Source organism: Mustela nigripes, chromosome 6 (assembly GCF_022355385.1).
Source record: "Mustela nigripes isolate SB6536 chromosome 6, MUSNIG.SB6536, whole genome shotgun sequence".
Taxonomy (NCBI): domain Eukaryota; kingdom Metazoa; phylum Chordata; class Mammalia; order Carnivora; family Mustelidae; genus Mustela; species Mustela nigripes.
In genome coordinates this window covers 16006892-16020930 of record NC_081562.1, presented here as the reverse complement: position 1 = coordinate 16020930, position 14039 = coordinate 16006892, and the positions used below count along the sequence as shown (strand labels likewise).

Below are 14039 nucleotides of genomic sequence, written 5' to 3'. Positions count from 1 at the left end.
CCATTTTTAAGCTTAATTTAATCTACTTTCTTTGATGTTGGCTCCATTCTGAAGCAGTCTCTCATTTCATTGTATCGAGATGACTGGCAATAACTTTTAGAGCTACTGATTCTTTACTGACACCCAGCAGAAATAGAGTCTGTAGCTCAGAATCCCGCAGCAAAAGTTGTGAGGTTTTTTTTGTTTTTGTTTTTTTGTGGTTTTTTTTTTTTTTTTTAAGTTGGATAGCCTTAGATCCTAAGCCCATTTCTGAGCCAGTCATGATGAGAAAGGAGGGTGCATGTGCTGATTGGCCCAAGCCAGAGTCCATCCTTAGAGCTAGGAAAAATATCAGTCCTACCCAGACCACATGACTGGAGAACTTGGAGTAGAGTAGGTAGCAGAAATGGGGCATGGTGGATGGTAATCCCCAAACTTCCATTACAATGCTCATGGTTCACCTGAAGCAACAGAAAACCAAAGAGGTTACCTGACTCAGAATCACACAATGAGCTAAGAGAGGGAGAAACTAGACCTCAAACCCAATGTCCTAAAAAGCCTTGTGCTTTTCTATGTTAAACTTAACTCACAACCAAAACTGCACAAGTGCCATTGTGTCTTCTCATACTTCCAAAGTTTCTGGAGAGAAAAAAAAAAAAAAAAGACACAGAAATACTCTATAGATATGTGGAGGAAAGTAAATTACTTGCAGCGGCCCTCCATTCCTTAGGAGCTGGCTCCATGATTTTCAAGAACAAACAATAAAGAAAGAAAAGTCCCAAGAACCCAATACATAGGCTAACTGGGCCATCCCAGCCAGATGGAGCAACCCAGGATGCTGGGCATAGGGAACAAAAGAGAAAGTTCTGCTTTGGGCCTGGGGCAGCTTCCAGATTTGAGGGAGGAGGCTGGGGGCCAGGATTGCCTTTTCTCTGTTCCCAATCCTCTGTTAGACCATTTGCATTTCACTGTGGTCCTGGATGATTTAAGGAGCCCAGTGAAAGCCCTTGGATGTGGTTAGGACGTTCATGCTCCAGTGATAAATAATGTGACCAATGCGTATGGCCCAGAGTCACTGCATTATCAAAGGGCTCCATGGAAACGCAGGAAATGCCAGGGCTTCTTTTCCTGCTTCTGCTTGTTTTCTTCCTTTATTTATTTAATCTACTTGATGAATTGATTTCTTGTCCCTTTCCAAGTGTTTAAGGCTATCCTAGGAACTGACAGTCTTCCCGTTGTTGGCATGTGATCTCTTCTATCCTGCAATCCAACCAGAGCTTTGATCAGAGGTCAGAGTTGAAAGAAAAGGATGAGGGAGACCAGGCCCCCTGCCCGACCTTCTCCCTCTGCCACCCTTTCCAGACACCACTTCTTTCTTTCTTTCTTTTTCAAAAGAAATCTCCCAGTTGACTTCAAAGACAGCTCTGCATCCAGAGAGATAATACTGGTAGGGAGTAGGGGTGAAAGGGGGAGAACTGGGAGGAAGTGGTGGGGTCTCCAGGCAGGGAGGGATGGTGGGGCAGATGGGAACCAGTCCCCTGTTTTAGTGCAGCTTGTCCTGTGGGGCCAGCCCTGGTCTGGAGGACTCAGGCCTGCATTTGGCAAGAGGTATGATAGTAAGAACTCAGAATTTGGGATTTGTCTTTGCTGGCAGAGAAGTCAGGTTTGGACAGGGCAGAAGAGAAAGACTACTGGTTGTTTCTGGAACAGCTTCTTAGATGTACCCCTATTTCTCCCCTGGGGTTAAGAACTGGAGCTTGGAGTCCGGGTTCAGGTTCTTGCTCTGCAAATTTCAGGTGTGCAAACTTTTCACCTCTCTAAGCCCCTCTGACTTCTCAGCTCAGCCCTTAAATGAGAACATTTCCCTTCTCCTTCCACCACAATCATGGCAAGCCAACAGGATTGGGAAGGGTGAACTGAGCATGTCCTGCCCAAGGCCAGGACTGGCCCCCATCAGGACTGAGCACTTCACCTGCCCCCAGTGCAGGCAGGGAAACAAGGCAAGGCAAGCTCAAAGGCCTGAAGTTTTCCAAGTCATAAGTCGTCGGGGGGGGGGGGGGGGGGGGGCAGGTGTGTGTGTGTATGTGCAGGAATTAGGAGGAAGCAGTTTGCCAAGGCACAGTCACACATAGGTGTTGTCAATGTGTGGCCCAAAGATCAGAGCAGTGACTTTCGGGTGTCACATTTGAATGTTCACTAACCCTTCTCTATCACCAGGAACCAGATAAAAAGAATGCCTGCCTAGCAACACAGGAGAATAGGCCACCAGCTCCCCAACTACTACCGGGAACCTAAGACAGTATCAGAGGAAGGAGGACACCCCTTTATAGAGAACAGATGCCAAGGTCTATTTCCCTGGGTGTCATCCTGCCCCACTAGAGCTATTTCTGCGATCAGAGAGAACATTGCTAGTGTCCGGGATACAGAGATCACAATCTTCTCGCCTCCTACAGTTGTTAGGATCCCATAAGTTAATATGTATGGTGGGCTCTTAGTCAATGGACAGCAAAGAGTGCCTAATCCAGAGATGGCAGCCTTCATGAGCATTTCAACAGCATGTTGTGTGCTTCATTTAGATTGTAAATTCCATCAGCCCTTCCTCTTTTCAAGGTGGAAACACCAAAATGCAACTCAGACTCCCTCATTTTGTGTGGTGGCTTTTCGGGCACTAAACCTGATAATGTTTTCTTTTCCACTGTCCCATCATCACAGAACTTGACTTTCTGACATCATAAAAGCCCTCTTCACCAGGACAACCAATTAGGCATCAATTCATGGAAGAGCCCATGACTCAAAGGCTCATTTTTTCCACTTGTCTTCTGAGAGCCATGAAGGTTGCTTTCCAGAGACACATAGACTCCATCTGTGTCAGACTCTCCAACAGAACGGTTTACATACATCTCCGCAGGGGCACCTTGCCCACTTTGCTGATTCGGTATTGTCTCAATCATGTTCCAGTTTCTTTCTGCCGTTTGTCACACACCAGGAGCCTTTGTGTCCTCCCTCTATACTGTCATCGTGTGGTTACTTAGCAATTGCCAGCTGGTTTTTCATACAAGCTCAAGAAAAACATCATTAGGAATGGTGAGCCTATAGCCAAATCCATTGCTTAATGGTCTGCTAAGCCAAACGGGAATACATTGGAGGTATCTGAGCCCAAAGCCTCTCTACTAGCAAGGAACATGAAGCTGACTCTTTGAACATGAGAAATGGTAGGGTTGCCCTTGTTGCATTACAGAGAGTTTTTCCCTAAATAATGTCCCTTATAGAAACGTACTATATCTCTTAGATCTACTTGCAAATGTGCTCTAGAAGGATGACCATTTTGTTTCCTTCAAAATAAAGTGATTGTATTATCAACTTTCATTAAAATTCCTGTTCCCAATAGAACCACTGCTTTGGTAACCAGCTCTATTTCTTCTTCAAGGGGCTGCAAATTATGGAGAAAATGGTTCAATATCCTTTTCCTTAGGGCTACTCTTTTTCCTCATCCTACCGTTTTACCTCTAAATCCCCAACTGACAACCTTCCCATCACCACCCACCCCTACTTTCACTGGCTTCTCACACCTAACTTCACTCTCATACAATCCCATGCATATATAAGCACAAAAACCAAATCACCTATAAGGGTAAAATTCAGGCTGGCATCAAACATCACAACAGCATAAGACAGAAGATCACAAATATCAAGGAAATAAAGAGTCACCCCAGAACTTTACATGTGAGGAAGTTGTCCTTCAAATTCAAAAGGAACAGCCAAGAAAAAAACATAAAAAAATAGAAAAATAACTTAATGTGCCCATTGAAAAAAAACTTAATTTGTCTATCAAATCCAGGAAACCAAAAAAATGAATGAAAATAAAGATAACTCAGAAAAAGAAAAATCTAATTTTAAAATGCATTGAAAAGAATAGGTGATAAACATTGACAGATCAAAATATGAGCTTCATACTACTGAGATACAGTAATTGCAATTTAAATATAAGATTAAAAAAAAATAAAAGTTAGCAAAACATAAAAATTATCCTGTAACGGGGGGGGGGGGGTCTAGGTGGCTCAGTCAGTTCAGGTGTCTGTCTTTGGCTCAAGTCATGATCCTAGGGTCCTGGGATTGAGCCCCATGTCAGGCACCCTGCTCAGGGAGCCTGCTTACCCCTCTCCCTCTGCTCCTCACCCTGTTTGTGCTCTCTCCCTCTGGATCTCTCTCATATAAAGAAAAAAAAATTATCATGTAACAAATGAAGGCAAAGGATGAAAGTTCTAATTTCCAACGGTGCCATATTAGGGACTTTGTAGATTTGTCTACATTTAAAACACATGTTCAAAAAGTCTAGCAACCCCAACTAGCCAGGTTTTTTTTATAATCATTATGATTTACCTTTGGTAGTCTCTTTCAAGAACTTAGTCACTAGTTGTCAATAAATGTTTGCATGCAGTTTTAGTAATTTCCTCAGTCTCCTTACTTCTGTGAAATTATTCTGTGAATTACAAATTATGTAATTTAATACTTTTTGTTTTTGAAGACACACATAGAGTGTTCCTATTTTTTCTTTTCTTTTATCTATAGATAGAAGGAGAGAGAGGATGGAAGTATGATCACAAACGTTGAAGGCAGTTATTTCCATGGAGAGAGGCTGGACACCATCTTTAGCTTTCTTCTTTGCATTTTGCTGTGTTGAGTGACTTATTTTCATCATTATCATGTATAATTTTACAAAAACAGTGTTACTCAAGCAAATTCAAGTGCTGGATTGGAACCAAAAAAGAATGGCAGTTATCTTCTTCTAGGCTTCTCAGACTCCTCTCTGATAGGCTAGAAACAGCAGGAGGGAATGAACATGATTATCAAGGTGAGGAATGTTCCATCTATGCATTGTCTCTGGAACTGTTTTCTATCTGCATCTAGGATGGATTTCCTAAAAACTCAACTCATCAAGTCCCCCTAGGAAAAACCAATAGGTTCCAGAAAAATGAATGTCTAATGTAGAATGCAGGAATCTAGAATGAACATAAATATCCCTTCAAAGATGGAGGGAATGGAATGATTTCTATTTCCTCATCTGGGATCCCTCCTTCCAAGTCAACCGTCTAGGGAACATGGCAAAAATACTGAAGAGTACTTTTCAACCCTAAGGCCCAAATTCTTTACTTCTGAATTACTTTAGAACTTTAAGAAAAGTAAAGATTCTAAAGGAAGCCAATGAAAGTAAAAGAAAACCTGTTCCAAACAAAATCCAATGACACTAAAGGTCTTTGGGCCTCACCATATTGGGCTCAGCAGAATGGAGAAATTGGAGAGCCCTTTGCACTTGCTGTAGGCTGACCACCTGTGTCACATATGCTCATATGTTCTAGGCAATGGGAAAGGCAGAGACTCAGGAGAGGCAATCAGAGCAGCCATCCAAGGAGAATTTATGAGTACCCCCTCTGCCCCCATGCAGAGCCCTACATAGGAAAACAAGTATTTCTATGTGCATTTACAGAGCACTTTACAAAGCACTACATCTTTGCAATACCCTTATGAGGTCAGTGCTCTTATCTCCACTTTACACACAAGGAAGCTGGAGCTTAGACAGTTTAAGTAGCCCAAGGTCACTTAGCTACTCTTGGTGGCCCCAGGATTTAAAAATAGACTAATGATGAGCTGTTCAAACTTAAAGAGACAAGAGAGTGAGTCCGGGAAAATTGGCTGAATCAGAGAGCAGAATGCTCTCTCGGGTCCAATCAGAGAAGAGTTGAATCTGGGCAACTGAGGCCCAGAGTCTGGGATTCTAAAAGGCAGCCACAGATGGCAGGGTTAGGGGCACTATCCTCTTGCAAATCTCCACTTACACAGCCTGATGGGCCAGGAGAGATGCTCTATTCCTCAGGATGGCACTGTAACCAAGAGAGATGTCTGAGTTCTGCACCCGGTCCTTGAGGAGTCAGAGCCCAAGATGTTCACATGCCCTAAATGGCCTCTTGAATCTTCTAGAGGTGCCACTCTTGAATGAAATTCAACCCATACCTGTTTTAAATTGAATAAGCTTTATTCCAATAGCATAAGACTAAGGTGGTTAGATGCTTCTATTAGGACAAACTGGGTCATAAAGTAGAGATTGGTGTGCCCTGTCTCCACAGTGAATTGCAGCCCTCAGAGTCTCAATATCCAAAGATGTTCTCTATCAATTTGCTGTATCAACATCTTTGTCCCCATAACCATAGCTGTGCATGGGGGAAATCAGCAGTCTTCCCTGAGAAGACAAATCCTGCTGGAGCCTTGCACCCTTCTCCAGCTGAGGGAACATCCTCACTCCATGGAAGGAGTACCGTCATGAAGTTGTGTGCAGCACAACTCCAGAGGGAGCCATTCACATGGACAGTCATGAGAATGGTGCCCCTTGGAGCTTTGCCATGTGGTGACCTTCCCCTCCTGATGACTAACCTCAGTGCCAATTTGCATTCATTCTTCCTGACTCAGTTCAAGTGTTCTCTCTTAACTCTTCCCTGGCCTCCCTGACAGGTGGCAACAATAATAAAGTGATAGTAGTAAAAATAACTAGCATTTACTGTGCACTATATACTTGCCAAGCATTGCACTAAGCACTTTACATACAGTGTCACAAGACATAATTACCAGTATCAACTCCATTTTACAAATGACGAAACCAAGACTTTGAAAACTTGTTACTTGCCCAAAGTTCCAGAACTAGTAAGTAACCAAGCAAGGATTCAAAGGAAGGCAGGCTGATGTTAGTGCCCCTCTACTGCACCAACCATGTCCTCTTTTGTGCTCACAGTATGTGGAATCTACTTCTCTCAAGGCACTTGCAATAAATCAATGTACCCACTTGTTTGTGATTTGTCTATCCACTAGACCATGAGCTCCTTGATAGAAGGGCTCCTGCCTTATTCATTTTTATGCCCTGGGCATCAACTAAATAATTATAGTAACCAAGATATGGAAGCAGTCCAAGTGCCCATTGATAGAAGAATGGATAAAGAAGATGTGATGTGTGTGTGTGTATACACACACACAATGGACTATTACTCAGCCATTAAAAATAATGAGCTCTTGCCATTTGTGACAGCATGGATAGCCTGGAGGGTATTTTGTTAAGTGAAATAAGTCAGACAAAGGAAGACAAATACCATATGATTTCACTCATATGTGGAATCTAAAAGCCAACATAAATGAACAAAGAAATGGGGGGAAAAAAACAGACTCTTAAATACAGAGAACAAACTGGTGACAGTTGTGGGGGTGGTTGGTGAAGGCAGGGGTGAAACTGATAAGGAGATTAAGAAGCAAAAACTTCCAGTTATAAAATAAAAAGTCATGGAGATGAAAAGTATAGCATAAGGTATATAGTCAATAATATTATAATAATGTTGTATGGTGATGGATGGTGACTAATTCGGGATAAGCCCTGAGAATGTATGGAATTATAAAATCAGTGTATCAAACACCTTGAACTAATATGATATTGTATATTAATTAATTATACTTCCATTAAAAGTCAGGGAATGATTGGGGCACCTGGGTGGCTTAGTCATTAGGTGTCTGCTTTCAGCTCAGGTCGTGGTCCCAGGCTCTTGGGATCCAGCCCTACATTGGGCTCTCTGCTCAATGGAAAGCCTGCTTCTCCCTCTCTCATTCTACCTGCTTGTGTTCCCTTTCTCACTGTCTCTCTGTCACATAAATTAAAAAACCTTAAAAAAAAAATATGAGGTAATCATGAATGTACAAACCTAATGTAGTGGGACTAAAGATCACACACACACACACAAACACAGAGTTGGAATTCAATAAACAGTTGAAAGCACACATGCAGATATGATTGATATCCATCTGGCATAGACCATCTCCATCTGCCTCCATCCCAGGCTCTGTCCCTCAATTTGCTTGAACACAGAGCACAATCTCTGATTCAAATGAACTCGGAGAGTAACAGGAGACAGGGAGAGGCATGAAGTAGGGCTCTTGACTCCATCTTGCCCAGTTAATTACTAAATGGAGCCAGAAAACTCAGCTGTTAACTTTGAGGCCATACTCAAAAGCATCACTTCCTAAAGAATCTCTTGGGCTGAGAGGAGACTCACATCTGTGCTGAACAGACCTTTTACATAACCATTTTGCTCACTCTTAGAAGCCTAGACCCATGGGCCTCAAAAATGCTCTAACAAGGATTTTGATGGATTCCTTTCTCACATTGAGGTCCTTTATCCATTTTGAGTCTATTTTCGTGTGTGGTGTAAGGAAATGGTCCAATTTCATTTTTCTGCATGTGGCTGTCCAATTTTCCCAGCACCATTTATTGAAGAGGCTGTCTTTTTTCCATTGGACATTCTTTCCTGCTTTGTCGAAGATGAGTTGACCATAGAGTTGAGGGTCTATTTCTGGGCTCTCTATTCTGTTCCATTGATCTATGTGTCTGTTTTTGTGCCAGTACCATGCTGTCTTGATGATGACAGCTTTGTAATAGAGCTTGAAGTCCGGAATTGTGATGCCACCAACGTTGGCTTTCTTTTTCAATATCCCTTTGGCTATTCGAGGTCTTTTCTGGTTCCATATAAATTTTAGAATTATTTGTTCCATTTCTTTGAAAAAGATGGATGGTACTTTGATAGGAATTGCATTAAATGTGTAGATTGCTTTAGGTAGCATAGACATTTTCACAATATTTATTCTTCCAATCCAGGAGCATGGAACATTTTTCCATTTCTTTGTGTCTTCCTCAATTTCTTTCATGAGTACTTTATAGTTTTCTGAGTATAGATTCTGTGCCTCTTCGACCTCAGCCGCGGCAACATCTTCCTAGGAACATCGCCAAAGGCAAGGAAAGCAAGGGCAAAAATGAACTATTGGGATTTCATCAAGATCAAAAGCTTTTACACAGCAAAGGAAACAGTTAATAAAATCAAAAGACAACTGACAGAATGGGAGAAGATATTTGCAAACGACATATCAGATAAAGGACTAGTGTCCAAAATCTATAAAGAACTTAGCAAACTCAACACCCAAAGAACAAATAATCCAATCAAGAAATGGGCAGAGGACATGAACAGACATTTCTGCAAAGAAGACATCCAGATGGCCAACAGACACATGAAAAAGCGCTCCATATCACTCGGCATCAGGGAAATACAAATCAAAACCACAATGAGATATCACCTCACACCAGTCAGAATGGCTAAAATCAACAAGTCAGGATATGAGAGATGCTGGCGAGGATGCGGAGAAAGGGGAACCCTCCTACACTGTTGGTGGGAATGCAAGCTGGTGCAGCCACTCTGGAAAACAGCATGGAGGTTCCTCAAAATGTTGAAAATAGAACTGCCCTATGACCCAGCAATTGCACTACTGGGTATTTACCCTAAAGATACAAACGTAGTGATCCAAAGGGGCATGTGCACCCAAATGTTTATAGCAGCAATGTCCACAATAGCCAAACTATGGAAAGAACCTAGATGTCCATCAACAGATGAATGGATCAAGAAAATGTGATATAGGGCGCCTGGGTGGCTCAGTGGGTTAGGCCACTGCCTTCGGCTCAGGTCATGATCTCAGGGTCCTGGGATCGAGTCCCGCATCGGGCTCTCTGCTCAGCAGGGAGCCTGCTTCCTCCTCTCTCTCTCTCTGCCTCTCTGCCTACTTGTGATCTCTCTCTGTCAAATAAATAAATAAAATCTTAAAAAAAAAAAAAAGAAAATGTGATATATATACACAATGGAATACTATGCAGCCATCAAAAGAAATGAAATCTTGCCATTTGCGACAACATGGATGGAACTAGAGCGTATCATGCTTAGCGAAATAAGTCAAGCAGAGAAAGACAACTATCATATGATCTCCCTGATATGAGGAAGTGGTGATGCAACATGGGGGCTTAAGTGGGTAGAAGAAGAATCAATGAAACAAGATGGGATTGGGAGGGAGACAAACCATAAGTGACTCTTAATTTCATAAAACAAACTGAGGGTTGCGGGGTGGGGGGGGTGGGAGAAGGGGGGTGGGATTATGGACATTGGGGAGGGTATGTGCTTTGGTGAGTGCTGTGAAGTGTGTAAACCTGGTGATTCACAGACCTGTACCCCTGGGGATAAAAATATATGTTTGTAAAAAATAAAAAATTTTTTAAAATGCTCTAACAAAGTGATTTTCCACCTTTATTAGCAAACCCTCTTATATGAAAGCCCAAAATAAAAATCAAATAAAAAATGAATGGTGGTAGTTAAAGTGAGAATCAGGGGGAATGGAGCACCCCTGCTCAGCCTTCCCTTTGCCGGCCACATAGCAACCACTGGGGCACCTGGATTCAGCACTTAAGACCTTACAAAACACAGCATGGGCCCCACTTTAACACTACTTTGGCCTAGTCCCTCCAGCTTATAGGTGAAGAAAGAGGACCAGAGAGGAGAAGAGATTCATTTGGGTCACAGGGCGCATGTGCTCCTTCCTGTTTGAATACTTTTTCTTACATGAAACTGGTCCAGGAAGGTCATCTTTGACATGTCTGTGCCCTGCTTCCATCTGCTCAGCAATGGGGAAGGGCATGCTCTGATTCACCAACACTTTCCCCTGTGTCTTGGGAAACATGTTTCTGAAACATTCCAGTGGGGGGTGGGAATCTTGAATTTCCATTGTTCCCCAACACAAGCCCTGTATTTCCTAGCCCTGCCATAACCAATCACCACAGACCAAAAACAACAGAAGTTTATTCTCTCACAGTTCAGGAGGGCAGATGTCTGGGTCAAGATGTCAAGATTTCTGCAGGGTTATTTCCTTCTAGAGGAAGAATAACCGGACTGCTATCTCTCAGCTTCTGGTAGTTGCTAGCAATCCTTGGTGTTCTTTGGTGTTCTTTGGCTTGTTGACATATCACTCCAATCTCTGATTCCATCTTTTTAAAAAATGTATTCTTTAAATTCAATTTATTGAATGTACAATGTATTATTAATTTCAGAGGTAAAATTTAGTGATTCATCTGTTGCATATAATACTTAGTGCTCATTACATCAGGTGCCCTCCTTAATGCCCATCAGCCAGTTACCCCACCCCCCTGCCACCTTAGAGTTTCTTACAGTTTGTCTCCCTTCATCTCTACATGGCTTTCTGTGTGTGTCCCTCTGTATCTGTGCCTTTTCTCATAAGGACACCAACCAGCCAAAATCCAGGAGGATTTCATCTTGAGATCTTTAACAAGTTACATTTGTAAATACATTACTTCCAAATAAGGTCACATTCTGAGGTTCTGGGTGGACACGAATTTGGAGGGAACACTGTAAAACCCACAATAAGACTCAGGAAACTCAAATCCATGACCTCAGTTTCATTAGCTAGCACAGGGCTCAGCCCTTCTAGCTGAGCCAGCACAGCCTCTGCTAAAATTGCTCTTGACAACACAGACCCTTCAATTCCTGCATACCCTGTCGAAGATCACAGCAGGTCCCACTTCCTGTTGGTAGAGATAACCCAGAGAGAAAAGCTTAGTGCCTCCAGATAATACAAGAGAATTTTCTTGGAAGAGCCTGGCCTGAGGTGCTTCCCCCAGTGCTCTCGTGTTCCTCACTCAGCAATGAACTTGGGAAGGGCCTCTCCCTAGCTCTTCCCAAAGGCAATTCAAAAGTTGACAATGTCTATAAACCAGGAGACAGAAGCTTATCAGTTACATTCCAAATTCTTGGAATCTTGCTATGCTTTCAAATCTGGGTCTGAGAGCCAAAATTGATAGTATCCTGGAACATCCTTAGCTTATGTCTAATTCACTTAAAAGAACATGGAAAGACCACTTTCTCTGCAGAGAAACCTGTAGGCCATGGTTAGAGAAATGTAGCTGCTAGGTGATGCAATGGAAGTTTCAGACAAGCCCCAAAAGAGGCTTCCAGAAACAAGACCTTGGCAAGAATTGTGAACTGGAATGAGGCCAGTTGCCATGAGATAGCACCACAGCTCTAGATGGTGACAAGTCTGAACACACTGAAATTGAGATGACTCTTTGGTTTCTGTGTGCCTATTCACTAAATTCTGGCTTTTTGCATCCAAGATTGGCTTCTTCTTGACACCAACTTGGGCCAAGAATATGTGCTTTGGGGGTACCTGGGTGGCTCAGTGGGTTAAACCTCTGCCTTCAGCTCAGGTCATGATCCCAGGGTCCTGGAATCGAGCCCTGCATTGGGCTCTCTGCTCAGTGGGGACTCTGCTCCCCCCGCCCCATCCTCTGGCTGCCTCTCTGCCTACTTGTGATCTCTCTCACTGTCAAATAAATAAATAAAATCTTAAAAAAAAAAGAATACATGCATTTTCTCTTAGTTAGGACTTTGAGGATACAAATCATTCAACTGCAATAAGATTACAAGGTTTAGCATCAGACAGACCTAAGTTTGTGTCCCAGCTCTGCCACTTAAGAACAATGTGACCTAATACAAATTACACTGCTCTAATAATAATGCTACCTATGGGGTTGTTATTAATTAAATAATAAATTCACATACGGTACTTAGCACAATGTTAGTACATGGCATGGACTCAATGGATGTTAACCATCATCATTATTGTTGCTATGGTTACAATAGCATAAGAGAAATTTACACCCACCCTCCTCCCAAAAAATACACTCTGCATGTAACAGTTGAAGAAGATTTCATAATATTTCTTCTTTCCAATTATTCTTGCCCTGCATTGCTTGTGATTGACAAATAATATAAATTGCTAACACTTTCTGAGAGTTTATTGCATTCTAGGTACTGTTCTAAGTTCTTCATTTCAACAACCCTAGGAGGTAAGTACTATTACCACCCTCAAATTATCAGAGGAAAAAAACTGGCACAGAGCAATTACACATTGCCCAAGATCCAAGTCTAGTAATGGTGGAACTGTAATTGGAACCAAGGCAAACTGGCTCAAGAATCTGCAGGATTACCCTTCCTGATGGAGGTTGGCCAACATCGCTCTGTTTAGATTCACTTCTATGGACTTCAGAGGACTATCAGCAGGAATTTTTAACTGATAATTTAATCTGATAGGCTCGCCCTGATTCAAAACTGATTGATTCATTTGATTTAGGTTCAGAAAGTGTACATGGATTGTCTGAAGTCCTAGAGTGAGTATCTGACAGATCCCCAGATGCCCAGCTGAGAGTAGTTTTCCTTAAAAATTCAAAAAGAAAGAAGCAACCCAGATCACAGGAGGCTCTTCCTGAATGCCCATGGTTCTGCCTCTTAATTGATTCCTGGGTTTAGATGCCAGGTCTGAGGTTCAGCATGTCCCTTCTTTGGAACTGAGAATTCTATCTATAGTCTCAGGGCAAAGCCCAGCCATAGGTACATGGGCTGAGGTCTGCTATTACTTCCAGGAGAGAGGACAGAAAAAGTTGGGGACTGAAGTTAGATCTCAGGACTCTAGGATGGAGATTCTTAGCCATGAAGGGGCACAAAGACTGTTCCTAGTCCCTGTGAGATATCCCATGGCAGTCAAGACATTCATCCCAGCCATGGACAAGTTGAGACGGTGATTCCACTCTGAGTTGGAAGAATGGTGTTAAATAGTACACAAACCTTCTCTAACCTCAGCCCAGAAAGAATTTCTTAAAAATTTCCTTAGGAAAATACTTCCTTAGGAGTACTATGTGAAGAAGGGGCAGGCCACTCTCTTGGAATGTACTCTTAGAGCTGAATCCCTGGGATTAGCCAGGATTCTCATTCTTGAGAAGATAGAGAACTCGTTCCATTTGGTGTCAGTGGTCAGTTTAACCTCAGTTAAGGTGCTACAGTCAAGGAGTGTGTCTAAAACAATGACATCCAGCAGTGGCAATAACAAAAAACGTATTAATTCCTGCCAAAAGAAATATGAGCCATCCCCACTCTGCCCCTCTACCCTGCTAGAAGTAGAGGAAAGAACTGAAGGACTTAGGGACCCAAGTGGTTCTCATGAACAGAGGCTCTAAATCACAGACAGCTGTGAAAGACAGTCTGTAGATCCCTGGAAAAAGATATACATAGAGAAGAAAATTATCTCTTGTAACCTTCTCAATAATACCCAAAGACAGTTACTATTATTATTCCCAATTGATAGATGAA

General features: G+C 42.4%; 1 long non-coding RNA gene across 2 annotated transcripts in view; it reads right to left on the bottom strand.

Moving 5' to 3' along the window:
• LOC132020485 (uncharacterized) overlaps nt 1-14039 on the bottom strand; it is a 150605-nt gene that overhangs the window by 79364 nt on the left and 57202 nt on the right. The window lies entirely within an intron of this gene.